Below are 26,381 nucleotides of genomic sequence, written 5' to 3' on the forward strand. Positions count from 1 at the left end.
CAGTCCACCTGTTAACACCTGTTAAGCTTTGGCAAAAAGTTTTCTTTACTTGTAATTTTGTGTTTGTTTTTTTGGTTGAACTTGACATACGGTTGGTAGTTGGGAATTCTGTGTTGAATTTACCATGTCCGACGCGAGTTCGTTGACAGCTAGCGCACGGAAAGTTTGTGCGCGAGATGGTTGTCCATTTCTTTTACGACGTAAAGACACACACGTGTTGTGTCCGGACTGTCGGTCTTGTTCTCAAGACCGTCAGTGTGAGATCTGCGCCACGTGGTCTCCTGACCAGTGGGGTCGGTTCGGTTCGCAGACTCAGGTTTCGGGTACCAGCAAAATCTTGTCGTCTGCTTCGGCAGTAGTCGGCAAGTCGGACTTAGTGGGTAGGTCCCATAAGTCTGTAGACACTTCGAAAAGTGTCCGGAAAGGGGGGAAACACAAGGGTGTTTCTTCTTCGGTCCGTGTTACGAGTACAGTTACAGATACTTCGGGAGCGCCCCCCCCGGGCTCCTATTGTGACCGTGGTACGTGAGCCGTCTTCGTTAGTGACGGCGCCTTCCTCTGTTTTTGTGTGGCTTCGTCGCGGGCGTCGCCATCGTCGTTACGGTTACCTTTACAAACAGAAGGGGGGCAGGGTGGAGTCGTCGCGGCACCGGTTTTGACGACTTCATCGGTTACCGAGCACATGCACTCCGTTGTGCATAGGTCCACTGCTTCGTCCGCAGAGCAGGTGGCCCCGACTTTGCCTTCGATTGCTGACAGTCGCTTCGGCACCTCAGCATTCTCAAGGCCCGAGGAGAGTTCTGCCAGTTTGCTTCGAACTGAGCCAGTTGTTCCGATGCCGGGATCCGTCTCTGATGGCATCCCGACCGATGTTTACCGTTGGGTGGAGGACTCATCCCGTTTGGGTCCTCCGTTTGCATATGTTTACCCCAAGGGTCCGGTGACTTCGGTAGCAACGGACATCTCCTCACAGTTTGCACCGTCTTTGGTCCCTACCTCTTCGACTTTACTCGATAGAGGACGAGGTTCGCGCAGATACCCCTCGGTTGGGGGTACTCTGTGGCCGCAAACTCCGACCGTTCCGCACTTGGCGCAGGAACGACCGTTAGGTTTTCAGGAAACGTTGTTTCGGAGTTTTGTGGAATTTTTGAACGCTTCGCCTCAGTTGGGATCATTGCTTTCGCAGACGGGACCGACGGGTGCGGCTCCCATTCCCCCCCCCCCCCCCCCCCCCCCCCCTGGTTTTCCGCCAAAACCAGCAGAAACTGCGTCTCGACAGCAGTTTGACGATGCAGTTAGGGATTGTCGTTCGGTTCCTATTGTTTCCGTCTCGGGAGACGCTGCCCCAGGGGCGTCTCGATTAGGGGGAGGAGTCCATATCGATCTTCGGGATCCAGTGGACAGTGACCTGGCTTCAGAGGAAGCGTCGGTTGGACCGGATTCTGTCGCTGACCCAGCTCTCTCTCACTTCGGTTCGGAGGTAGAGGAGGAGTGCGATTATCCGGCGGTTCTGGCTTTTGTCAGGGACCAGGTCCGACAGGTATGCGGGGACGCTATACCTCAGGTTGAGGCCCAGCCTACATTCAAGGGTGTCTCCTTCGGGAACCGTTCTTTGAATTTGGTCACTCCTCGTGAGGAGTCGGGTTTACCACTTGCACAGGAGGCGCACAGTTCACTTTGTGACATTGATGTGTTGATCACTGGCAGTGATCGTATCCTGGGAGTGGGTGTTGATGAGTACCCAACGGCACTGCCTACGGGGAAAATCCTAACGGGAGCGCGCATTTTTCGTGCCGACTCCTATGAGACGTTGGGGGCGGATTTTCTCGAACATCCGGCGGTCGTTCCCGCTAGTGTCCGAGCCGCTTGTTCCCCATCGCCGCATGTGTCATTGCCAATCGCGGATCTGGAATCGTTCGAACGGCTGGCTAAGTCGATGTTCCAGGTTAATAACCATTTAGGTACGTTCCTATTTGGCTTGGATAAGGCTGTCGAGAGCCTTCCCGCGATGGCGAAAGGCTGTTTGGAGGCTGCGTCAAAAGCCTCTAAGCATATCGCTCAGTTATCTGGCCGATTGTTTGCGAACAGTCTTTTGTTACGGCGTGACCATTACCTGGCGGGTTTGAGTGCGTCAAACGTTGCGAAGACGTTTTTTCGTACACGTTCGGTACGGGAAAATTTACTTTTCGGTCCCGATTTTAATATTGTCCTAGACAAGGATTTGTCGCGACCAGTCCCGAACACTCGACCCTCAACCTCTGGTAAACGTCGGTCCACGTTTTCGGGGTTCAAGCCTCCTCCTGTAAAAAAGGCTGCTTTTTTACAGTCGGCTCAGATCCCTAGGGTTCCTGACACTAGGAGGCAACCAGGTAACAACCCGTCTTCCGCTAAGCGAGGACGCAAACGTCGTACTGCGTTCCGTTCTCAGTCCACCAAAGGCGTTGCGCCTACGGGTGGTAAGCGGTTGGGGTGAGGGTACGTGAACGATCGGCAGTTGCTTTCGGAGGTACCGTTAGCAACCATACCCGTGGGGGGCAGGCTCCGCCATTTCCTTCGAAATTGGTGCAAGCTGCCTGGTCTCGACCCCTGGGTTCTGTCGGTCGTTCGACACGGTTACAAAATACCCTTTTCTTCGAGCCCCCCTCTTACTTCCACTCCGAGAATGCCGCCGTTACCGTCCGCGGATCGGCGCGTTTTAGTGGAGAGTATGATTGCCGAGTTTCTCGACAAAGGGGCCATCCAGAGAGTCAGTCTGGACACTCCGGGATTTTATTCTCATCTTTTCTTCGCCCGGAAGAAAAATGGGGAATGGAGACCAATCCTAAATTTGAAGCCACTGAACGTCTACGTCGATGTTCCTTCCATGAAAATGGAAACGGTTCATTCGGTCCGGAACCTGCTTCAAATTGGGGAGTGGGCTGTGTCGATCGATCTGAAAGACGCATACCTCCATGTCCCGGTGCACAAGGCGTTTTGGAAGTTTTTCTGCGCTTCCTGTTCGACGGGAAAGCGTACGAGTTTCGTGTGCTCCCGTTCGGTTTGGCGACGAGTCCCCATGCTTTTACACACGTGTGGTAAAAGCGGTGGTAGGTCATGTTCATTTGTTAGGGGTTCGAATGCATACCTATCTGGACGATTGGTTGATCCCAGCTTCGTCGCAACAGGAGTGTCAGACCAATGTCGGGTTGGTTTTGGACACGATCCTCCAATTGGGTTTTATTCCCAATTGGGTGAAATCGGAGTTAACGCCGGCTCAGATTTTCACATATCTCGGAGTGGTCTTCGATCTTGTGGTAGCGTCGGTTCGTCCCACCGATGCGCGTATCCACAATTTCCAAACGTCGGCGCGACGTTTGATGGGGGAGCAAAGTACTACGGTACGATCTCTCCACGTGGTGTTGGGCCACCTCGAATCTCTGGCCTCATTGATCGTGCGGTTCAGACGATTCAAACGACCACTCCAGTGGCATTTGTCCCCACGGTGGGACGGTCACAATTGGGACACGATAGTGCCTCTGGGCCCATGGTTCACTCATCCGATACAGGAGTGCCTGTCGGACAAGTGCATGTCCCTATCGGTTCCGTTGCACCCCCCTGCTCCGGATCTGATCCTGTTCACGGATGCGTCGCTGCACGGGTACGGGGCGCATCTGTTGGATCAACACATTTCAGGGGTATGGAATCTCTCCGAGAGGAAGCTTCATATCAACTGTTTGGAGATGGAGGCAGTGCATCGTGCCTGTCTTCATTTCCGGTGTGTTCTTCGACACCGTCGAATTCTGTTGAGATGCGACAATACGTCGGTAGTGGCATATCTCAATCGTTGGGGTGGAACCAAATCGGAGACTTTGGGTCGCAAAGCTCTTGCGATTTTGGAATTCTGCGACCAACTAGGGACCACTCTGTGGGCGAAACACATTCCTTCATCGGTGAATGTGTTAGCAGATGCCCTCAGTCGACATACCCCTGTTCAGACGGAGTGGATGTTGAACAAAGGGGTGGTCGCAGCGGTTCTTCGGGTGTGGGGCAGTCCACAGGTGGACATGTTTGCCACACGGTTGAACAACCAATTGCCGGTGTTCGTGTCCCCGGTACCGGACACATTGGCGTTGGAGTACGACGCGTTAAGTATGGATTGGACGGGACTGGATTTTTATGCCTTCCCTCCTCCTGTCTTACTCGGCAAGGTGTTGACCAAAGTGGTCCAGGAACCTTGTCACGTGACGTTGATAGCTCCTCTGTGGGTGGCGCAGCCCTGGTTTCCACAGCTCCTGTCACTGTTAGTGGCAGTCCCGTTCCGATTACCAGTGTTGTCCGATCTACTCAGCCAGCGACTGAGTCAGACGGTGTGGCATCCGAAGCCGGAGGTCTTCCGGTTTCACGCGTGGAGGTTATCAGGGCTTCCTTGCGACGCAGAGGTTTTTCGACAAGAATTGCGCATCTCGTCTCTTCAGCAAAGCGCAAATCTACCGAGTCGGTTTATCAGTGTCACTGGCGTATGTGGGTTCGTTGGGCGAACGCACGGGATTTCGATCCCTTATCGCCTACTGTCAACGATTTAGCGGAGTACTTTCTGGCGTTGGTCCAAGAAAGGAAACTTAAAGTCATGACAGTGAAAAGTCACAGAGCTGCGATTTTCACTACTCTTAAACAGTGTGGATGTCGTGACTTTTCTACCAACTTGGTGTTGCATGATTTACTTAAATCATTACAATCCACGGTTGAACGACCTTCCATTATTCCGAAATGGAATGTCTTTCTGGTGTTGCATGCTCTTAAGGGTGCGCCTTATGAGCCGTTGAGGTTTGCTAGTCTTCGTGCCTTGACGTGGAAGACTCTGTTTCTGGTTTCACTGGCAGCTTGTCGTCGGATCAGTGAGATACATGCTTTTTTGCATGACTTGGTTGATTACAATTCGGACGGGTCTGTCACTTTACGTACCGACCCTATCTTTGTTGCTAAAAACCAGTCTCCAGGGGAAGAGTTTCCACCTACTGTCATTCACAGTTTATCTCGTACACTGTCATCTGATAACTCGGATAGACTTCTTTGCCCGGTGAGAGCATTGAAGTATTATTTGCAGCGTACGAAAAACCGGCGGCAGGGTAAAAAGAGATTGTTTATTTCTTATACCATTAGGCCGGGTGATGTCACAAAAAATGCTTTGTCTCGATGGATAGCAGCTACCATCAAGCTAGCATATGAGATGGCGGGTGATCATGTGTTACGGAATTTCTCTGTTAAACCACATGAGATCCGAGCCATTTCTGCTTCCCTGAATTTTCATGACTCTTTAAGTATTATAAAGGTCATGAATGCAGGGGTTTGGAAAGGACGGCACACTTTTGACCGTTTCTATTTCCGGGATATGGCGGTTGGTCCTGACGGTACGCGTAGGATCCAGACAGTCATTGCGGCTCAACACGTCGTGTCTGTGCGCAGGGCAACGGAAAGGGGTCGACCTCTTTTCCGTCCGACTGCCATCGTTTCACACTTCGGACATGTTTAACACTCCACTCTTTTCTGAGGGATGGGGTTTTTTGTAGTGTTGTCTACCGTTTCCTCTCCCTGGGGAGATGTTTTTCCTCCTTTTCATGGGGATGAGTTTTTCTTTTGGGAAGCCCCTTTTTATTCCCAAAAGTTTTTTGACTCCTTGTTACCGTATGTCGTGGTTCGTCCTATCTCCATGTCATTACTTCAAAGGAGCTTTTTGGGTACGGGTAAGTCCTCTATTTTCTTACCTCCTCCCATTAATGTTGAATTCACGTGCTCTAACGGTGTCATTGCACGTCCGTTATAGCATATTTGTTGTGCTAGCACAGTAAGTTGAATAAGACTATTAGAAAATTTGTTTCTAATTTTCATTATTATTCATACTTACCTAGTGCTAGCACAACAAACTATACCTCCCACCCACCCCTATGAGGCTTTCCCTCGGTGGGTTTGGGTGGACTTTGAACCGAGAATGAAGTTACAGGTAGCCCGTGCAAGGATAGCATTGCGCATATCCGGCAAGGGAGAGAATTCTGCAGTGTGTAGGTATGACTCAGGTTGAATAGCATATTTGTTGTGCTAGCACTAGGTAATTATATAATAGTTTAATGGCAATTTTTCAAAATGCAGTTATCCGTATTTAATGGTTTTACACAATATTATTCTGAATTTATGGAGAATGTTTAATGGAAATCGGCCAAGTTCAGAATATACCATCATGTTAGACTTTTACATGCCTCTATACCAGGTTTCAGGCATTTCATGTTAGAACATGCATCTAACATCACATATTACTATCAGTCTGGGGCCTAATTCACTAAACTTTGCGATCTCGCAGTGCAGTGCTAAAAGACTTGTAAAGAGGATGCTTTGCTGTCTAGCAGAGCCTATGAGAGCTTTGAGAATTAGGCCCCAGAGATCCGCAGCTGTTATTACACCGCAATTACCTCGAACTTTGATGCGGAACTGTTTTCGTCTTTGGTACAATGGAAACCTATCGATGCACATCAATGATCATAGATGTATGCAGGTTATAACCCATTTACCACTTAACTATATCCCGTCACCTTTTTTATACCAGGTATAATTTGTATTTAGTATATTTCATGCCTGAGTACAAGTTGTGTTCTTGTTATTGTAAACGTGTGTTTGTCATATTTAAAGAAAATACTACAGTACAATACACGTATCTCTAAACCGGTTATACGACACCGCCAGTTTCAGGTCCATAGAAATATAATTGCGATGGTCTGGAGAACGGGAAAATTCACATTCGTGCACATATGATATAAGGATTTTCTAAAATTATCAATTTCACGACAAGAAACAACGGTTGAAATCATTGACGATAGTTTCAGAGGTACGTGTCTTTCTTTTGTTGCGCGTAAGTCCAAAAGACAAAATCTAACCTACCTCAGTTTAGATTATAGGTTTTAACGTGTACATTCAGAACAAGCTGTTGTAGCACACGCCTGTCATGGTATGAGTACACATGTTGACTTTCGCCAGCTCCTCCGTCCAAGACAGGAAAAGGTTTGGGGTGGGTGGGAGAGGGGGCTCGACCATACTGGCATGCGCAAGGGAGCACAAGCAGCCCAACTAGAGTCTGTAGCGGGCGAGGGTTGGTTTTGGTGCTATTGAATTTGTAAATGTCCTGTAGGATTAAAGTCAAATAGAAAATGTGCAATTTCTTGAACATAATTTTGACGCATAATTTAGAATGGTTCATAAAAATTGAAAATTGAGCTAATTTGGTTGATTTGATTTAGTTGATCGAAATTAGCTCCTTGCTGGAACCTTTTGGGATTGTATAGAGTGAACCGGTGTAAACAGGATGCAAGTCCGTAGGAACAGTTGTCTGCCCGGATTTAATCTCCTAGAAATGCGGGTCCTAGGTCTAATATATCTAGGAATGCAAGTCCTAGGAGAAAAAAACAACTTAAAATTAACCAGGTATGAAAGTCCGGGTAGGACTATGGTTCCTAAACTATGGAATGGAGGTCTGATAGGACTACTGTTCCTACGGACCTGCGTTCCTTTTACACCGGTATTCTTTTGTAGCCTACCTCTTGTACTCCTTTTTAAACCTTAACCAGGGCCGTAGCTAGCGGGGGGAGGGGGAATCCGGAAAACAATTATAGAAAATTCTCTTCTTAACCGTTTAAGGAGTTTTAGACTATCAACTACTCAGTTGCCCCCCCCCCCCCCCCCCCCCCACACACCACACACACACAAAACATCCTAGCTACGGCTCTGTCAACCATAGCTTTTCAACACGTCTAACAACGTGAACATCATGGACAATATAGTTCAAGAAACCTGGAGCTCGGTTAGAGATAAAAGGGTTAACACAAAACTTAACTATAGAGGACAAAAACAGTTAAATATGTTTATCAGCACCACTAGTTAGGGATGCTTGGGCAAAGCTTTTGGACTGGTAGGCATATTTAACGACATTTAAAGCACGTTATGCTTAATATAAAAAAGTATAATATTATTGCTATAATTAATTAATAAAACTGTACAAACGTTACGGTTATTATATACTCTTCAAAAAAGGTAGGGGAAGTCCAATAAGAATTTACAATTGCCAAAATTGTAAGGTATATTAGCTGTGGAGAATGGTTATATGATAATAGTGAATTAATTGGGCAAACATTACAACCGGTAGTTCACTATTATAGTAGGTTTTATGACCACCAAAGATCTTGAAGGACAATTGGGGTACAAAGTGAAATTTGAAAGTTGACGTTTTTTATCAGTAAATCGCAAATTCAAACAATAAAAATGACTAAAAACAAAACAATAACAACTGTATGATCAACAGAATGAAAAAGATTGACAGAAATAATGTTCCACAGTGATTAATGGACCTTCCTGGAAATTGTCAAAATTGAGAATGACACCCCACGCATGTGTACGGGGCTTGATGCATGTGCAAACTATGGAATGTGTTTCAGTGTGTTGATAAACAGACCTGAACGTTCTTTACTTGGATGTCTATGGTCAAAACGTATGTTCGGTCTAATAGTTGATATTAACATTAATATTTCAGGTTCCCCAACTTTTTTTCACGAGTATATATAATGGGCAAAACCATTTCGCTACATCCCAGACTCCCAATGAATCCGCCATCTGGCGAGCCGGTGGTTACGTAATACGTAAACGCGTCACATAAGACTGATAGGTACAGGGTTCGCAGCCCGGTACCGGCTCTCACCCACAGCGAGTTTTAACGACTCAGTGGGTAGGTGTAATGCCGTAACAATCTCTTCTCTCTTACTAACCACTAACAACTAACCGACTGTCTTGGACAGACTGCCCAGATAGCTGAGGTGTGTGCCCAGGACACCGTGTTTGAACCTTAATTGGATATAAGCACAAAAATAAGTTGAAAATAAAATAAAATAAAACTCATCACATCAGGGATTAAGTTTTAATATTCCTCTCAGTAAGTCAGCATTAAGTATATATTATTTATATAAAAATTGTCCAACGATGTATCATGTTTTGACCATGCATTAATCTGTGGTGTATTTTAGACTGTTTATTTCATTTCATTTCAACTTATTTCCGGTTTTATATCCAATTACGGTTCAAGCACGCTGTCCTGGGTACAGACCTCAGCTATCTGGGCTGTCTGTCCAGGACAGTGGGTTAGTTGTTAGATGGTTAGTGATTAGTAAGAGAGAAGAGGGTGTAGTGACCTTACACCTACCTACATTTAGCCCTTAAGAACTCGCTTTGGGTTGGAGCCGGTACAGGGCTGTGAAGCCTGTACCTACCAGCCTATAGTCCGATGGCTTAACCACGACACCACCGAGGCCGGTCCTCCTCCTGTGATTCCTGACTGACAGGTGTATATTTGGTAGGTAACCACACGGTGTCGGCCCGGGACGTAGAATATCCTATTTTGTGTAGTACCGGTTTGCCGAATTTTGAATGTCCCAGGAAGTAGAAGGAACTAATTGGTTTACATGTTCTGCCTTGCAGTGTGAGCCGTGTTTTCTTTACCAACGAAATGAGAAGCGTTTATATTCTAGCATTACTGTTCGGGGTAGCAAATGAGCTGGCGCTTGTGTGTGTTTTCTTTTCTTTTATTGTTATTTCATCTTTTTCTCCTCAGTTTTGTTTTATTTCGCTTGTTTTGGTGTACTATTTTAAAGCTTTACTGTCCTGGGTCGTATTTGTATATGTGTTTGATTATATGTAGGCACTTGCGCATTGTAGGTTTATTTCTATATAAAGTTTTGCATGGAAATGGGAAACTCTTTGAGATTTAAAATAATGGCAGCTGAACAGGTTGGAGTGACTTAAATTGACACAATACTTCGACTACCCCAGACAAGACAAGAACTCAACCTGGAAGGCGAGTAGACCCGTACCGAGGGAGGAGATCCTTTTCTGCGCCGAGCAGAAGGACGAGAGCCAATATTGTTGTTCACGACTGACAAAAACCTGGAGTTGTTGTGTGAGGCTGATGTGATATTTTCAGATGGGACATTTTTCTCAGCACCCAAGCTTTTTGATCAATTATTACATTGGGAAATCGTACATCTTTCTTTGGCGGATGATAAATTTTTGAAATTCTTCTAATGGCCCTTCCAGTTCTTTTGGCAATTTCTGGGCAATGTGAGTTTTCCGACGAAGGGACAAATAATGTCGTTTCATGAAAAGATGGCACCAATTTACCGATGCTTTGAAGTCTGTGTTGGCAATGCCTTTATTCTTGGCGACGATAATCGCTTTTGTACGTATGTCAGTTGTACTGACACCGACTCCAGCCATTCGTCTTTCTGTCACCCAGTCAAGCAGCTCCTTCTCGATTTCTGGAAACGCAGCCGTTTTTCCTCTGTTCGCTCTCTTCGTTTTTGGCAGTGATGCTATTATCTCTTCTTTTTTTCGCCAAGCTCTAACGTTGGATTCTCCAAGTCCGAAATGACGGGCAGCAGCTCGATTTCCGTGGTGCGATGCATACTCGATGATCTTGAGTTTCTCAGCAGCAGTGTATGATGTTCTCTTTGCAGACATTTTGGCAATGAATGATTTGCTATTTTTTAATGACAATTTATACCTTTTCTTTAAAAAAAAAAAATTCTTTTCATACACACGCTGGCGTGTTACCACAGTGCATATAAGCCATACATTCAAAACACAACAAAAACAAAGGTACAATAGTTAGACAGTTTATGACAGTTATTCTTACAGTGTGAAATAAAAACATTTGTGATTTAGCGTTTTAAAATGACGCTTCGTGACACTCGGAGCACTGAGTACGAATCATTCACGTCTTCCGTAGCTATACACTTCGGTCAGTATGCATCGGCTTGCATCATTAACCAATCAGAAGTCAGAACGTTTCTTTGCCTTGACACACTAACTCAGTGATGTGCGAGTACAAGTGATTACAGTCTCGAAATCTTCCGTCTTCACGTTAAGCACGAGAACCAAATGTAATATGCTACATTTTTATTTATTATTGTCATTTACAGTGTGTATCGGTACCGTATATAATGTTTGTCCTGATTTATGCATGTATGACATGTAAGTATGCAAGTACTTGCCTACGTTTTTTGTGTGACATATATAGGTCAACGTACGCAAGTACTTACCGGTAATTTAAAGCCGCACACCCTAGTTCCATCCAGCGGAAATAAATTATAATTTGGTTAATCTACAAACCTGTAACACACTTAGATCACGTTTTTATCAAATGGAGTGAAAAAGCAGGTTTTATATCGATAAATACCATGGGAATCCCCATGTCCCAATTGCTTGAAATAATTTTGAAAGTTAGTATTCTCGTAGCCCGAGTACTCTGACTGTAAGAGAGCTAGACGGACATTTGGACATAAACACGCTCTCATTACAGTCAGAGACCAGCCTATGTCTTTTTTTTGGCAATTCCTGACTACCAAACGGTAGGCAACGAGTCCCGCTCTAATACCACAACAATCCTATGTTTGACGTCAAATACCTTTACATCAATAATTTTCGAGTTAAGTGATACAAAAAAATCCACATATTAATCACTAATACACATACTACAGAAAGAAACCCGACAGCACCCACATTCAGCTACGCTTCGTGACACTCAGTCGCAACAATTACAAAGCTCGGCGATCTATTTCGAGACGTAGACCACGTGATCGCGCACTGGGCGATTCCGCCTTGTGCAGCAGTTACAGGGGCCGTCTCATATCAAGCGAAGTTACAACATGGAAGAGTTGGCTAATGCCGTTTTGGATGAATTTGGATTTCATTACGTCATTAAACCAAAACAATTACACATTATTGATTCCATTTTGAATTTGAGGGATACATTTGGGTGTTATCGACAGGATACGGCAAAAGTATGTGCTACGTACTGCCTCCTCTTATGAAAGATAAAGTAAGTAGTAATTTAATTTGATTATTTTATGTTTTATGAATTAGTCATTAGTACAGTAGTAGAGTGTGTGTGTGGTTTTTTTTTTTTTTTTCAACAATTACGTAACGCTCTTGAGGGGATGGGGTATCATAAGATGTATTCCGAGGCGTTAAGGGGAAGGATGGCAATGCTTGTTACTGCAAAATCAAAATTGAATCGGTGCATAGCTCATTCGATCTTTAAAACTTATCTTATAGTTGTTTTGCTATTCAGATCAAACTAAAAAATATTGAAATTTGTTTTGTTCAACGACACCACTAGAGCACATTGATTAATTAATCACTAGCTATTGGATGTCAAACATTTGGTAACTCTGATATGAGTATTGGAGAAGAAACCCGCTACATTAGCAATGGATCTTTTATATGTACTTTCCCACAGGCCACTGACCAGTTCTGGTGCATTAGTTGGAACGACAAAGAAATCAATTGGTTGAATGGATCCATCGAGGTTGTTCGATCCTGCGAGCTGAAACCCACTCCCTAAGAAATATGCGGAAATGACTCAAATGTGTAACTGTGGTGTAATATCTCATTAAAAAGCAAAAAGAAAAATAAAGAAGAAAAAGGCGGTAGGATACTAGTAAATTAAGTAATAAAAATAGTTCAAATTTTGTTTTGGGTTGGTTGTAAGTATTCTGTTTGCTTAATAACTAATTTCATATGAACGATCGTTTTATCCAAGCAAATGTAAATCACATATATGTATGGTAGTTAATAATTATTGACAATGAATTAACCTACGTAGAACACAGCCCAATTGTTTTCAACAACTGAACAAAGACCGATTCTGTAACACAATACTCAATGATCAGTTGTAGACAGGAGTTCCGTCATAGTAGACAAGCTGACGCCTAGGGACCGATGGCGATGAGTTTCGCCGTATGCATGTATGGCCACAAATGACTGCCAGGTCCGATGTCGGGAATTAACCTGCTTATATCAGTTTGATGTTCAAGTACACTACCACGATTTCTGATCAGGGCCACAAACTGTACTCAGAACGAGAGGGTGTGTGGGAGTTTTAAAAAAAGGTTTAGAACTTTTTTCAGCGTAGAATGTACCCACAATTAATGAGATTACCCATCGATACGCATTGGCAGTTAACAGTACGACAATGATATTTGTCGCTGATTTACAAGTTCTTTTTTGACTGACGATTTGTTTATGAAAATAATAACCGCTTGATATGAGACGGCCCCTGTAACTGCTGCACAAGGCGGAATCGCCCAGTGCGCGATCACGTGGTCTACGTCTCGAAATAGATCGCCGAGCTTTGCAATTGTTGCTGTATAGTGTCAAAGCGTAGCTGAATGTGGGTGCTGTCGGGTTTCCTGTAGTAAGTGTATTAGTGATTAAAATTTTTTTTTTGTAACTTAACGAAAAATTGAAAAAACGAAACATCCATTGTTCTGGTATTAGAGCGGGACTCGTTGCCTACCGTTTGGTAGTCAGGAATTGCCAAAAAAAGACATAGGTTGGTCTGACTGTAATGAGAGCGTGTTTATGTCCAAATGTCCGTCTAGCTCTCTTACAGTCAGAGTACTCGGGCTAGTATTCTCGGAACCGACCATACGGGTACTTCGACCCCTGGCCGCCATTGTTTATCACGTGACGCGGTGAAGCTTCTCCTTAGTTACGTATGGTTTGATAGTGAAATGAGGCAATTTTGGTCGATCATTTACAACAGTTAACGGTCACGATGCCCAACACATGTTGTGCAGTTGGCTGCATAAACCATAACATGATGTTAAAAAAAATATCGTTTTACAAATTTCCAAAAGAAGAGACTAGGCGCCGCTTGTGGGTAGGGTCATTTACAAACCTGATGGAATTCCAATTCACAGAATGTGACTACGTTTTAATGTTGTTGCTTGTTGACACCAACAGAGATTAATTTAGCAAACAAAATGGTTTAAAGCATGTGCAGTGATAAAAATCCCACATATACTGTAAATAAAATACACAATTCCATCGTCTTCCATGAAAAAAAAACAAAAAAAAAACGATGCATCCAGTTCTTGAATAAAGAGTATATTCCTTTATCATTAAATTTGTGTGGTCTTTATTTTTCATTTAATCTTAGTTGCTTGGATATTATCTATACTTGTATTTATTTTGCTATACCACAGCTACTACATCTTATTTATTTATTTTTTAATTTTAAAATAAAAGTTTATACTGCTAAATTACACACATATAATAATTATAATATAGGCCTAAATTCTTTTTTAAACTTTAATTATAATTTTTTTTTGTGTGTGCAAATGTGTCTGTAGCAGACCTGCAGTAAGAAAATATAGGTCATCCCCACCCCCCACACTCCTCTCCGTGTGTTTAGTATTTACTTTGGTGCAGAGGGTAAATAATGTGTGTGCCTTTGTTTCAGTATATATATATATATATATATATATATATATATATATATATATATATATATACATACACACACTACTCAAAAGAATTTAAGGGTCAAAAATTTATAACCAAATGTTTCAGAGTGTATTAGATTGATGATGTAAACTACATCAAAAATTTAATTTATTGTTCCATATTTACAAAAAACCACAAATAAACGTCACTGTATACAAGAAAGTCACATGACATGGTGTCAAAGTTGAAGGTTGTCAAACATGGATTTTACACATTAGAACATTCGTTTAATAGTGTGTGAATCCACCCCTGGCGCGAATACACTCGACATATCGTTGCCTCATGCGGTTGATCAGACGTCTGAAGAACTCTTGGGGAATGGCCTGCCACTCTGCCATAAGAAGTTGACCCAGATCATGAAGGTTGGCCGGAGGGGCATGGTTATCCCGAACTCTCCTGCCTAATTCGTCCCAGGTGTGCTCTATTGGGGCCAAGTCAGGCGAATATGCTGGCCAATCCATCCTGGCGATACCTTGTTGTCTGAGAAAGTCCGTTACCACCCTGGCGCGGTGTTGGTCTGGCATGGTCATCCTGCAGAACTGCCCCGCCGCCAATCTGCTGAAGGCCTGGGAGAACCAACGGCCGGATAATCTCATTCAGATAGCGGATTCCATTCAGATTGCCATCCACCACATAGAGGGGGGTCCTTGTGTGGATAGAGATGCCGCCCCACACCATGACGCTGCCACCACCGAACCGGTGACGTTGTTGTCTAACGTTAAAGTCAGCGAAGCGCTCCCCAGGACGTCTGTAGATACGAACCCGACCGTCGTTGAACTGGAGACTAAACCTGGACTCATCAGTGAACATCACTCGACCCCACTGAATACGTTGCCACCGCAGATGAAGTGAGCACCAGTGACGTCTGGCCGTTTTGTGACGTGGTAGGAGTGGTGGTCGAACAGCCTGGCGACGGCAGCGTAGATTATTGGCTCTCAGACGATTGCGTATGGTTTGATCAGACACTCGAGTTCCATTCGCAGTCCGCAGATTGTCACGTAATCGGCGTGCAGTGGTTGTGCGTTGACGTAGAGCCATATTGGTGATGTAGCGGTCCTCTCTATTTGTAGTGCTTCGGGGTCTTCCCGAACGTGGACGATTTCGAACAGAATTCGTTGCTTGGTACCGTTGCCACAGTCGGCCAACGACACTCTGACTGACACCAAGTCTCAGAGCAACATTTTTTTGCGTATTGCCATCCTGAAGCCAAGCAATAGCCCTTCCTCGATCTTCGATAGTCAGTTGACGTCGTACCATTGTCGAATTTGGAGTGTGCACCGTACACGAACGCAAGCTCCAATTATACGGAAATTCAGCATTGGGAACATGGAATACACATGCAAAGCGTGCAAATGAAGCGCTTTGTGAAAAAGCAAGTTATGGGCACTTAGCAGACCTTTCGCTTTCGCCCTAATTTACGTGCAAATGTAAGCATGTTTTCGCCATTAGAACTAGTCGACAGTGTCAATGACAGTGGATTTTAATTCATTTATGGGTTGCTTAGACCCACTTTCGTCAAAATGGAACAATACCATGCCTGACATTATGGTCTAGCTAATATAATTGACATTCAGAAAATAATGTCGAAAATATCGTCTGACCCTTAAATTCTTTTGAGTAGTATATATATGCCACATTTCTAGGGAAATCACTAAAATGTGTAAAGGCATGGTAGACCAAACACTTTTGGGGCATTTTCACTATTTTAGGGGCACTTTTTTCATTAAAAATACACAAAAATTAATTGAAATAAACATTAATGTAATTTATGTGCTTGCTTTAATAAATGAATGGCAAAAGATGTAAAGCATATTTTATTAATTAATAATACCTTTTTGGGTGTTTTATAAAGGCAATTTTAGAATTAATTAGTGAAAAAGGCTTATTTAATCTCAGGGCAGCATGGTGCTGATTAAGGCAAGATGGTGCTAGACTATTGAGGCATGGTGCTGCACCGTGCTAAAACAAGCTAGGGAAAACAATACACATACATATACATAAATCTAAAAATACATAAAAATCTATTCTATTGTGGATCAATGTAATTTGGTGGTTGTGGTACATTTGTAAATTTTACTTGTTCAAGTTCGAGGACTTACCTTTTTACATATATATGTAGTTTCATGGTATTCTACAGTTCAGTGTGTGTTTGTGTGTGTGTGTGTGTGTGTGTTTGTGTGTGAAGCTTAGGCTTCCTTTTTTCGCGATGCTCTGAGACCCGGCCTCTATTCAGGGCAAGCTTCTATTTTAACTATCTCATTCATATATTTTCCTTGAATATGCTACATAAGTGCATCTACATGAGGTAATTTAACCCGGGTTAAAAGCAACTTAGGTTAAATATGTGTAGTCTAGTAGAAGGCATACTGATATAGATCAGTTTATTAACAACCATATTTGCCTCCTTTCTTCAGCTGTATACTATACTCTTCAAAAAAAGAAACGCAAAAGGGTACAAATGGGTTATAACTCCGATTTTATGTTTCCTACCGGTTCATGCTTTGTGAATATACGGTCATTGCATGTCCCAAACACATTCCCACGGTTACATTCGATAAAACGCAGCTACTGTACAATAAAGTTCCAAAATGTGAATATTCACAAAAACGCAGCCACGTGCAAACCATGTCACCACTGCACGTGCGTTGTCTGCACGTGCAACATGAACACCGACAGTATAAAAGTGCAGGGTGTTCGCTTGCCTGGCCTCTGTATCTGGCCGACAGTTGACAATCCAGGACATGCCACGTCTCAGTGAACCGCAGAGAAACAATGCCATCGGCCGACTAGACGCAGGCGAATCCAGAACGGCCGTTGCCAGGGCATGCCATGTGTCCCCAAGCACCATCTCCAGACTGTGGGACCGTTACCAGCAACATGGATCAACACGTGACCTCCCTAGATCCGGTCGACCACGGGTCACTACCCCCGGGCAGGACCGCTACATCCGGGTACGCCACCTTCGGGAACGATTGACTACTGCCACCTCCACAGCCGCAGCAATACCAGGTTTGCGCAGGATATCCGACCAGACCGTACGGAACCGCCTACGTGAGGTAGGAATTCGTGCCAGACGTCCAGTTCGAGGTGTCATCTTAACACCACAACACCGTCGACTCCGACTGCAGTGGTGCCAGATTCATCGACAATGGCCTCAACTGCGATGGAGACGGGTGTGGTTCAGTGACGAGTCCCGATTTCTGCTCCGACGTCATGATGGAAGATGTCGCGTGTATAGGCGTCGTGGTGAACGTTATGCGGCAAACTGCGTGCAGGAAGTGGACAGATTCGGCGGGGGTAGTGTCATGGTGTGGGCAGCCATCTCACACACTGGCAGAACTGACCTGGTCCACGTGCAGGGCAACCTGAATGCACAGGGCTACATTGACCAGATCCTCCGGCCACACATCGTTCCAGTTATGGCCAACGCCAACGCAGTGTTCCAACATGACAACGCCAGGCCTCACACAGCACGTCTCACAACGGCTTTCCTACAGAACAACAACATTAATGTCCTTCCTTGGCCATCGATATCACCGGATTTGAACCCAATTGAGCATCTATGGGACGAGTTGGACCGACGCCTCCGATAGCGACAACCACAGCCCCAGACCCTGCCCGAGCTGGCAGCAGCCTTGCAGGCCGAGTGGGCCACCATCCCCCGGGACGTCATCCGTACTCTGGTTGCTTCAATGGGCAGGCGGTGCCAGGCAGTTGTCAACACACGCGGAGGCCACACCCGGTATTGACTCCAGATGACCTTGACCTTGGTGGTGTGTCCTATCACTTACTCACAATGGACTAGAGTGAATTGTGAACAATCCTGCAACATTTGGTAATTATCGGACTCACCATTCAATAATTAAATCAATTCTCCAAATGTTACGACAATGTGGTTTTGCGTTTCTTCTTTTGAAGAGTATATTAAAAATTAGTTTTGTAGATATTACTTAAATTGAACTGCAATAACAATTCCAATACAGCACAAGACTGAACTTGAAAATATCTGCAATATCCATTGTGACTAGATATAAAACAACACCAATATTATACATATATATATTAACCATTATTTACTCAGGTAAGTTTTTGTGTTTTATTACTAAATATACCAGGTTAAACCCTATTATTAAAACATTTGCATGTTTGTTCCACGAGGTAACACTTATGTTTTATTAGGTTGTAGACCTCGACATGAAAATAACTGAGGGAACTGATTATTTGCTCCCTAATGTAGTTTATGGGGGGCAATTTAAAATATTACCATATTGATACTACATGTATATAAATTCACATGCCAAAGGAAACTATATATTATTCTCCTTGAAACTAATCTCAGGTGTGATGGGTAAGTAGAGAGAGATATTGCTCCCCCTAGATGTCAAGGTCTGAGGATGGCTATATTTTATTATTGCTATTTTTTGTTGCCTGCATTCAACCGGTAAGGAAGGACAACATCATGTGGTAATTTTGCAATCTGTAAAAACAAAAGCATTTCATTATTTCAAGAAACTGTATTTTGTTTTGAGAATAAAAGAATGTATTCAGTGGAACATTATACTGTTGCCAATACATCTATATAATAAGATATGACAATAATACTATTGTAATTTTGAACTTGTAAAGTAACAACTTTGCCATTGTTTAATTATTACATATATTATTTGGAAATAAAATAATTATTAAATCATACAAATAATTAACTTAATCATGCATACAAATTTTATTATAAATACAAATTATATATATTGTAGCCCACATCATAATTATTATATTAATAATTATCTTATCATTTCAAAATTGTTAAAATTTATAATTAACATTACCTGAAAATTGCATCAACAAAAATTATATTCTGCCCAACCTGCCCTGTCCCCACGACATTCAAAGTACACGGAAACACATCGGTACTAAATATAGATTATACTAATTCAGATTCTCGTTGTTCGTTTCTCTTATATGGCAACCCAAGCTGTTATAATACACATAAGACGTATTGCAACTATGTGTTAGCTACAGAAAATAAATGACAATATGTAAGGCATGTAAAAAGTTAATACGATAACTTTATTCTATGTAAACCAGTAATCACTAAGGCTTTGCTTCACCCCCAAAGACCCGGATGATCGGTAACTAGGCCGTGTGACGTCACGCCGGTTCCGAGAATTCTGATGTCACCGGTAGAAGCACAACAATGCCTACGTCACGACAAATTTCACAGACTTGGGGTGCGTTCGTTTCACCTCTCCTGGACATGTTCCAACTGTTCTGTCCTGGTTGTATCCCCTCTCCAGATATCGTAAGACTTAGCAAAATTATTGGTTTTAAGGGTTTGTAACGTTTTGTATTGAGACACTTACTTGTCTGAACTTTATTGTTACTGAAAATGTTCACGAATTGTGAAGAAAAATCTCACAAATGAACAACAACAAATCGGATGTTGATTGCGCGAACCGTGCACGAGAAAACAAACCGAACCAAAATGATAACGGTCACGTGATATACCAACGTCTGTGACATTAAAAACAGATTGGACCTCGCTTGCTTAACGGTTTTTTCTCGACAACACGTTTTGTGAAAAAATGCAAAAAATGCATTTCGTGGTTTTACAAACATCAGGATTACCAAAAAGCACTTCAGGTGAATGGAAATGTGTATTCTAAATAATAAAATGTAAGTAAAGTGCAATTTTATTTGTGAAAAATGGGGTTTAATAGCGAAAAACAACACCGTAATGGTTAACGAATAAACGTAACTAGGGTGTGTCCCTTTAAGTTTTCTTTCTTGAATATACCGCTACTTTCGCTTTTTAGTTAATTTTGGTGACAGGCGAAAAACGGTACATCTTGCATTCACCGTTAGTTTTGTGGTTTAAAAAAAAACGCTGCGCATTATACTGTGGTTCATGGTTTTTTTCTTCGAATAAACGTTCAAAGTACCATTATACATCGGTGCGCATAATACATGGGAAAATACAGTATACTATCCATGCCAAATCTCAAGAACATATGTCCCCCTTGTTTATTCTCTTCTCCCCAACCGCAAAGAAAACACTAGCCCGAGTACTCTGACTGTAAGAGAGCTAAACGGACATTTGGACAGTTATATATGAACAGAATCATATATATCTTATATAATCAACAGAAAATGTTTTGCGTTCAAAATGAATCATGGAACTGAATTATGGAAACAATTAATGTGTTACTGAAGCTTGAATACAAATGTTATGCTACTTTTAAATTGGATAGTTTGTTGTATTAACATATAAAAATTAGCAGACAGACAGACATAGATACAGAGAGACAGATGATGGACGGACATACATATTAACCCCAGAGCCGTTAAAACTTGGGTTGGAGCCGATATTATTGTATATCATTTTCAAAATTTATTTTATTTATTTGTAATACCAACAACATAACCAGTGAAACGAATTCTTAGTGCTTACACACTGTCAACCAGGTAAAAGGACAATTAACGAGTACCGGGATGTAGATAGATCTTAATTAGTACATGTCAACAAGTCCCGCGACGTAGAATTCATTTTAGGACCATTTATACAGGTTTATCTAATTCCCGGGCCATAACCAACCAGACACGGTAATTGCCACCGTCTATAGACACACAAAGAAAAAAAAGGAAAGACATGTTTTATTTGGTGTCACCGGCCCGGAACGTACAAAAACCTATTTTGTGTAGTACTGGTTTGCCGAATTATGAATGTCCAGGGAAGTAGAAAGAACTAATTGGTTTACATGTTCTGCATTGCAGTGTGAGCCGTCTTTTCTTTACCAACGAAATGAGAAGCGTTTATAGTCTAGCATTACTGTTCGGGATAGCAATTGAGCAATGAAATACCAGTAAGTCATTTTATATTAAAGACATCAAATTGAACATTGTTGATACATAAAAATATTTAGGCATTATATTTTCTAGAACTGGATCATTTGTTGAAGCCAAAAGAATTGTTATAGCGCAGGCTAAAAAAGCAATGACGTTATTAAACATTAGAATTAGAAATTTAAATCTACCTATAGATTGCCAGCTGTGCATTTTTGATAGTACTATTGTCCCAATTCTGTTTTCCTCAGAAATCTGGGGATTTGGTAATAGCCAAAATATCAAACAAATTCAATTCAAAGAGTATCCCACTCCCTATGATTTATGGTGAATTGGGCGTTTTCCCCCTAGGTATTAAGATTAAAGCCAGGATGCTAAATTTTTGGGCCTCGCTCATAACTGGAAAGGCCTCAAAAATATCAGCAATATTATACAAAATCACGATATGTGAAACTATTAATCATGGATATAGATTTAAATGGTTAATTAATATAAAAGATACCCTAAACATGTTAGGCTTGGGAAATTATTGGTTAAACCAAAATATTACAAGTAAGAAAGCATTCACTCATATTGTAAGTCAAAGACTCCAAGATAAGTATAGACAGGTTTGGAATGATAATTTAAATTCATATCTGAAATGTTTCACATACAGAATTTTCAAATCGACCCTTTCATGCAAAAATTATCTTCTATATTTTATATTTACCTGAAAAACTACAAACAATATATTACCGTTTCAGAACTTGTAATCACCATCTACCAATTGAAACTGGCTGATGGCAAAACATCGATAGACTAGAACGAAAATATCCTCTCTGTAACACCACTTTAGGTGAGGAATATCATTATTTATTTCAATGTACATATTTCGCAAATGAGAGATTCATATATCAAAAAAATATTATTATGACAGACTCAATACTTATAAATTCTGTCAATTATTTAATTTGAAAAAAGCTATCAAGGACAATGAATGAATGTTTGTTTAACGACACCCCAGCACCAAAATACATATCGGCTATTGGGTGTCACAAATGGTAAGTATATGGAAATACCACCTATATATATTTATGTAAAACCACAGTGTAAGGAGCTGTGGGGGGAAAGTATAATACAATATATAAAATCAAGTTAAGTATATGTTAAAACTTTGTATAGAAGTCAAAGTGTTTTAAAAACTTTACAGTTAACATTGGATGGAATTTAAACGATTCCAAAACATTTCTGTTGCCAAATATATCATTTCTCGTAGGCTTGAGATGATCACACTCCACCAAAATGTGGCGCACAGTCAATGTACACTGACAGTGTTCACACTGAGGAGGAGGGTTCTTCTTTAAAATAAATGAATGCGTCAAATATGTATGGCCGATGCGGGCATGGCATAAGACCACTTCATCCTTCCTGCATCGCCTGTAGGATGACTGCCACTCTCTCAGGACTGCCTTGACAGAATGAAGCTTATTCGCAACCACACCATCCCAATAATTTTGCCAAGTCGAAAAGATATATTGGTTAATATGAAATTTAAAATCACTGTAGGGGACACCAACATGGACACGGGGCAAGTTCAAAGCAGACTTGGCAGCAACATCTGCCTTTTCGTTACCCCTAATGCCAACATGGCTGGGTACCCAACAAAATATAACATCTCTATTGGCAATTGATAAAAAGACACACTTTCGTATCACCATCCCAACTAAGGATGCTCCAATTTCATGTACTGTAGAGCTTGGAGACACGAAAGTGAGTCTGTAAAAATAATATACTTGGATGCACTTATGTATGTTTCTAAATGTAATTAACTCTGTTTTCAAAAATATATATACATACATATTGGAAATGTGTTAACTCGCAGTGCAGAGCCTACGTCGTGACTGTGGACATGTTGCAGATGGCAGAACAGATGCAGCACAACCACCCGGCGATGCCATTCATTAAGCAAGTAGACGCATTCAAGGCAACAGAATGTGGTACAGAATTAGTTTGTTGTTACCTTTTGACTGTACAGACCATCAACCAGGTAAAAGGGCAATTAACGAGTACCGGGACATAGATAGATCCTAATTAGCACACATCAACAAGTCCTGCGACGTAGAATTCATTTTAGGACCATATATACAAGTTTATCTACTTCCTGGACCATAACCGTTTTATTTAACGACGAACTCTACACATTTTAATTACGGTTATATGGCGTCAGACATATGGTTAAGAACCACACAGATATTGAGAGAAGAAACCTGTTGTCGCCACTTCATGTACTAATATTAGTCTTTGTTTAATGGTATGGAGAAATTGTAGGCACTTGTCTTATTAGCATGCAGTGGGTCAGGACCCCTGTTACCATATTAAAACATTCTCCAACAAACAACCTGTCACCCCAAACATTATCAACAGACAGGGTTTACTACCATAAATAAGTTTTTAAAACCTTTGATTAAGTAAACTGTCCCAACTAAAATCACAGAACTGACTAATTACGTAGTCCCAAATATCTTTTCAGAGGGAGAAATACTATAACCCTATTTTGTTCTGTTAATGCACATTGAAATATATTTAGTTAAGTAGTTTATTATATTATCAGGACATTTATGTTGTTTTACAAGTCAGGTTGATTAAAGCGAAGCTGTCATCACTTTCCGTCCAACTGGACAAGATGAAACAAAATGGCTGCTCCCAGTTAGCAGGAATAATCACGGGTATTTTTTATTAATTCTAAAATTACGCGTTTTTCATTTCGCAACAAACTGTTATGAAATCGGCTAATCCACAATTTTATTTATTGATTGATTTATTTTATTATGATTTTTTTTTAACTAGCCAGGACTGCCAGAGACAGATGAATTGCATACATACAACACACTTGTCGGCAACATCGTCCTAACACAACGTTACAGAGTGTATTTAACGTTCCCATTTTCGTCCTCTAAAGATTTTCCAATGAATAATGTGTTTTTTGTTCTACTAGTAAAATTAAATTATTTAGTTGTAATTTTATATGGGCTGATACTTGAAGGTATAATCTTCAATCTGATTAAAATTAGCTCCACTATTAGAGATGATTTCAATCAGATTGTATAATCTTTACATTTCAATGCAAAAGTTAATAGATATTTTGGCGGGAAGCAGTCTTTATACATCTTTGACATTGCACCTTTAAGATGACAAGTAGGTTTTTTTAGCATCTATAGATACTGGTATAGATAGGAAAAGAAACGATGAGGGTCGAAATAAATAATGTTAAATAGGATACATATATATATATATATATATAATCTTGGTCCATTTCTTTAGTTTTAAGAACTTTTCACTACGAACATTCATGATTGATATGCAAATTATAATATTATTTGTTCACAGCGTTCTGGTGTATGTCAACGAAATACTGTCTGCCTGCTGAAAGTTAAGGAATTATTGTCCGGTGAATGTGAAGGAAATACCGTCTGCTGACGTTTCGGATTGACAGCTTGATGAAGTTTGATGACATTCTTCGACATATTGGCGAGTTTGGGCCGTACCAAAGGCGAATTTGCCTGTTCGTGCTGATTCCTCTGGTGACACTGGGAATCGACTCCATGAGCGTTATCTTCGCTCTCGCAACACCCGAATACAGGTACAAATCAGAGCCAGTTGGTGCTCATACATTTAACCATTCCATTTTTCGTCATTTCTTCATCTGTTTTAAAAAAACCCACATAGATCTATGGTATATTTTCACTTTCATTATGGCTGCATAATCATCTGCTTATTTGTGTATCTTCCCATCTTTATAATTATCTGTCTGTCTGTCTGTTAAGCTAATTATCTATCCATTCTTCCTTCCATCCATCTAAAAACATAGATGTCATATTTTGTTATCATTATGGCTATATAATTATTTTCTTTTGCGTTCAATCAAGATTTGGCTGTATTATATCAATAATCCGAATGTGATGACGAAATGTGACGTCTTCCGGAGGTCATCAAGAGGTCCCCAGAGTTTGATATTGAGGGGTGTGTCTTGTGTCCAAACTTTCTGACGGTTCTCTTCCAGGTGTGGGCAGTTTTGTAGGATGAGTTCTGGCGTTTGTTTTTCAGCATCACATTCACATTGGGCAGTATCCGCGAGACCCATCTTTTTCAGGGGTTTTTTTCAGCCGACAATGTCCAGTTTGCAGACGGAAAATTATGGTTTGTTCTTTCTTGTCTAACTGGTTTATACAGTCTTTGTCAGGGGTGTATCCATTGTTTCTGGTCTTCCAATCACATTTGAACGTTCGTTTTAGAAGAGTCTTGGCTTCACCGTATGAGATGGAGGACTGGGGTTGTGGAAGGCAGTTATCTGCTTTGGCCAGTTGGTCAGTCCTGTGTGCTGGGATCCACTGGAGGGTAACTTTTCGGTTTTGGGCCAGAGTGTTTAGCTTAGTTTAGTCTCTATCTGTCTTATCTGTCTTTTCTATCTATCTATCTATCTATTTATCTCTGTCTGTCAGTCTGTCTGTCAGTCTAATTATTCAAACAACCAATCATCCAAGCAGTCATTCATTCATCCATCCATCCATCAATTGACCCCTCCGTATGACGAGTTAACCATGCCCACCGTGACACGTGATGCAAGGTTAGACAAACTTTCAATAATGGCTGCCAATTCGCATAGGTCAATAGCAAAATCAACTGATCTGTCGATTACATTTTTGCCTTAATTTATTTACAAATATTGTTGTTTTATTAAAAAGCCGACAAGAGGCGACATTCGGGTATTTCACTACAGGGTACATTTACGATGACAACGTGATTTAAATCGACGAAACCATTTTTACTTCAGTAAATCGAAGCACAAGAACCCGGAAGTGACGAACGTCGAATGCAACCAAAAGAACATTTAAAACATCCTATGCTCGTTTTTCTTGTCAGAACTTATAAATTAAAATGTCTTGTTTCTTTCTTTTTTCTTCTTCTTTTTCATCTTAATTTTTGTTGTTGTTGTTCGACTTTTATATTAATGGAATCCCGATATGCCGAGGAACAAGAGAATAGAAGGCGCGGCGGCGACCCAGCCTCGACCCGTTTAAAACCGTGGGGTCTTTAGGGAGGGCAGTCAGCAGTAACATTAAAATACAAGGCGTGTGGGAATGCTATCAGTGTACCATAATTTTATGCACGAAAGGTTACAAAACTATAGCAGGATACAGTCGCCTGTG

General features: G+C 41.7%; 1 long non-coding RNA gene across 3 annotated transcripts; it reads left to right on the forward strand.

Moving 5' to 3' along the window:
• Positions 1-6,697: 6,697 nt before the first annotated feature.
• Positions 6,698-25,571, forward strand: LOC121382160. Of its 3 annotated transcripts, XR_005959126.1 has the most exons (6): positions 6,698-6,853; positions 21,127-21,215; positions 21,939-22,030; positions 23,057-23,900; positions 24,562-24,814; positions 25,467-25,571. It is a non-coding gene; the product is annotated as an uncharacterized LOC121382160 (long non-coding RNA). The 3 variants fall into 3 exon arrangements; XR_005959125.1 differs by having other exon boundaries at positions 23,057-24,814; XR_005959127.1 differs by lacking the exon at positions 6,698-6,853 and adding an exon at positions 10,697-10,946 and having other exon boundaries at positions 23,057-24,814.
• The last annotated feature ends 810 nt before the right edge of the window (positions 25,572-26,381 follow it).

The sequence above is a fragment of the Gigantopelta aegis genome, chromosome 9, assembly GCF_016097555.1.
Source record: "Gigantopelta aegis isolate Gae_Host chromosome 9, Gae_host_genome, whole genome shotgun sequence".
NCBI classification, from domain to species: Eukaryota; Metazoa; Mollusca; class Gastropoda; order Neomphalida; family Peltospiridae; genus Gigantopelta; species Gigantopelta aegis.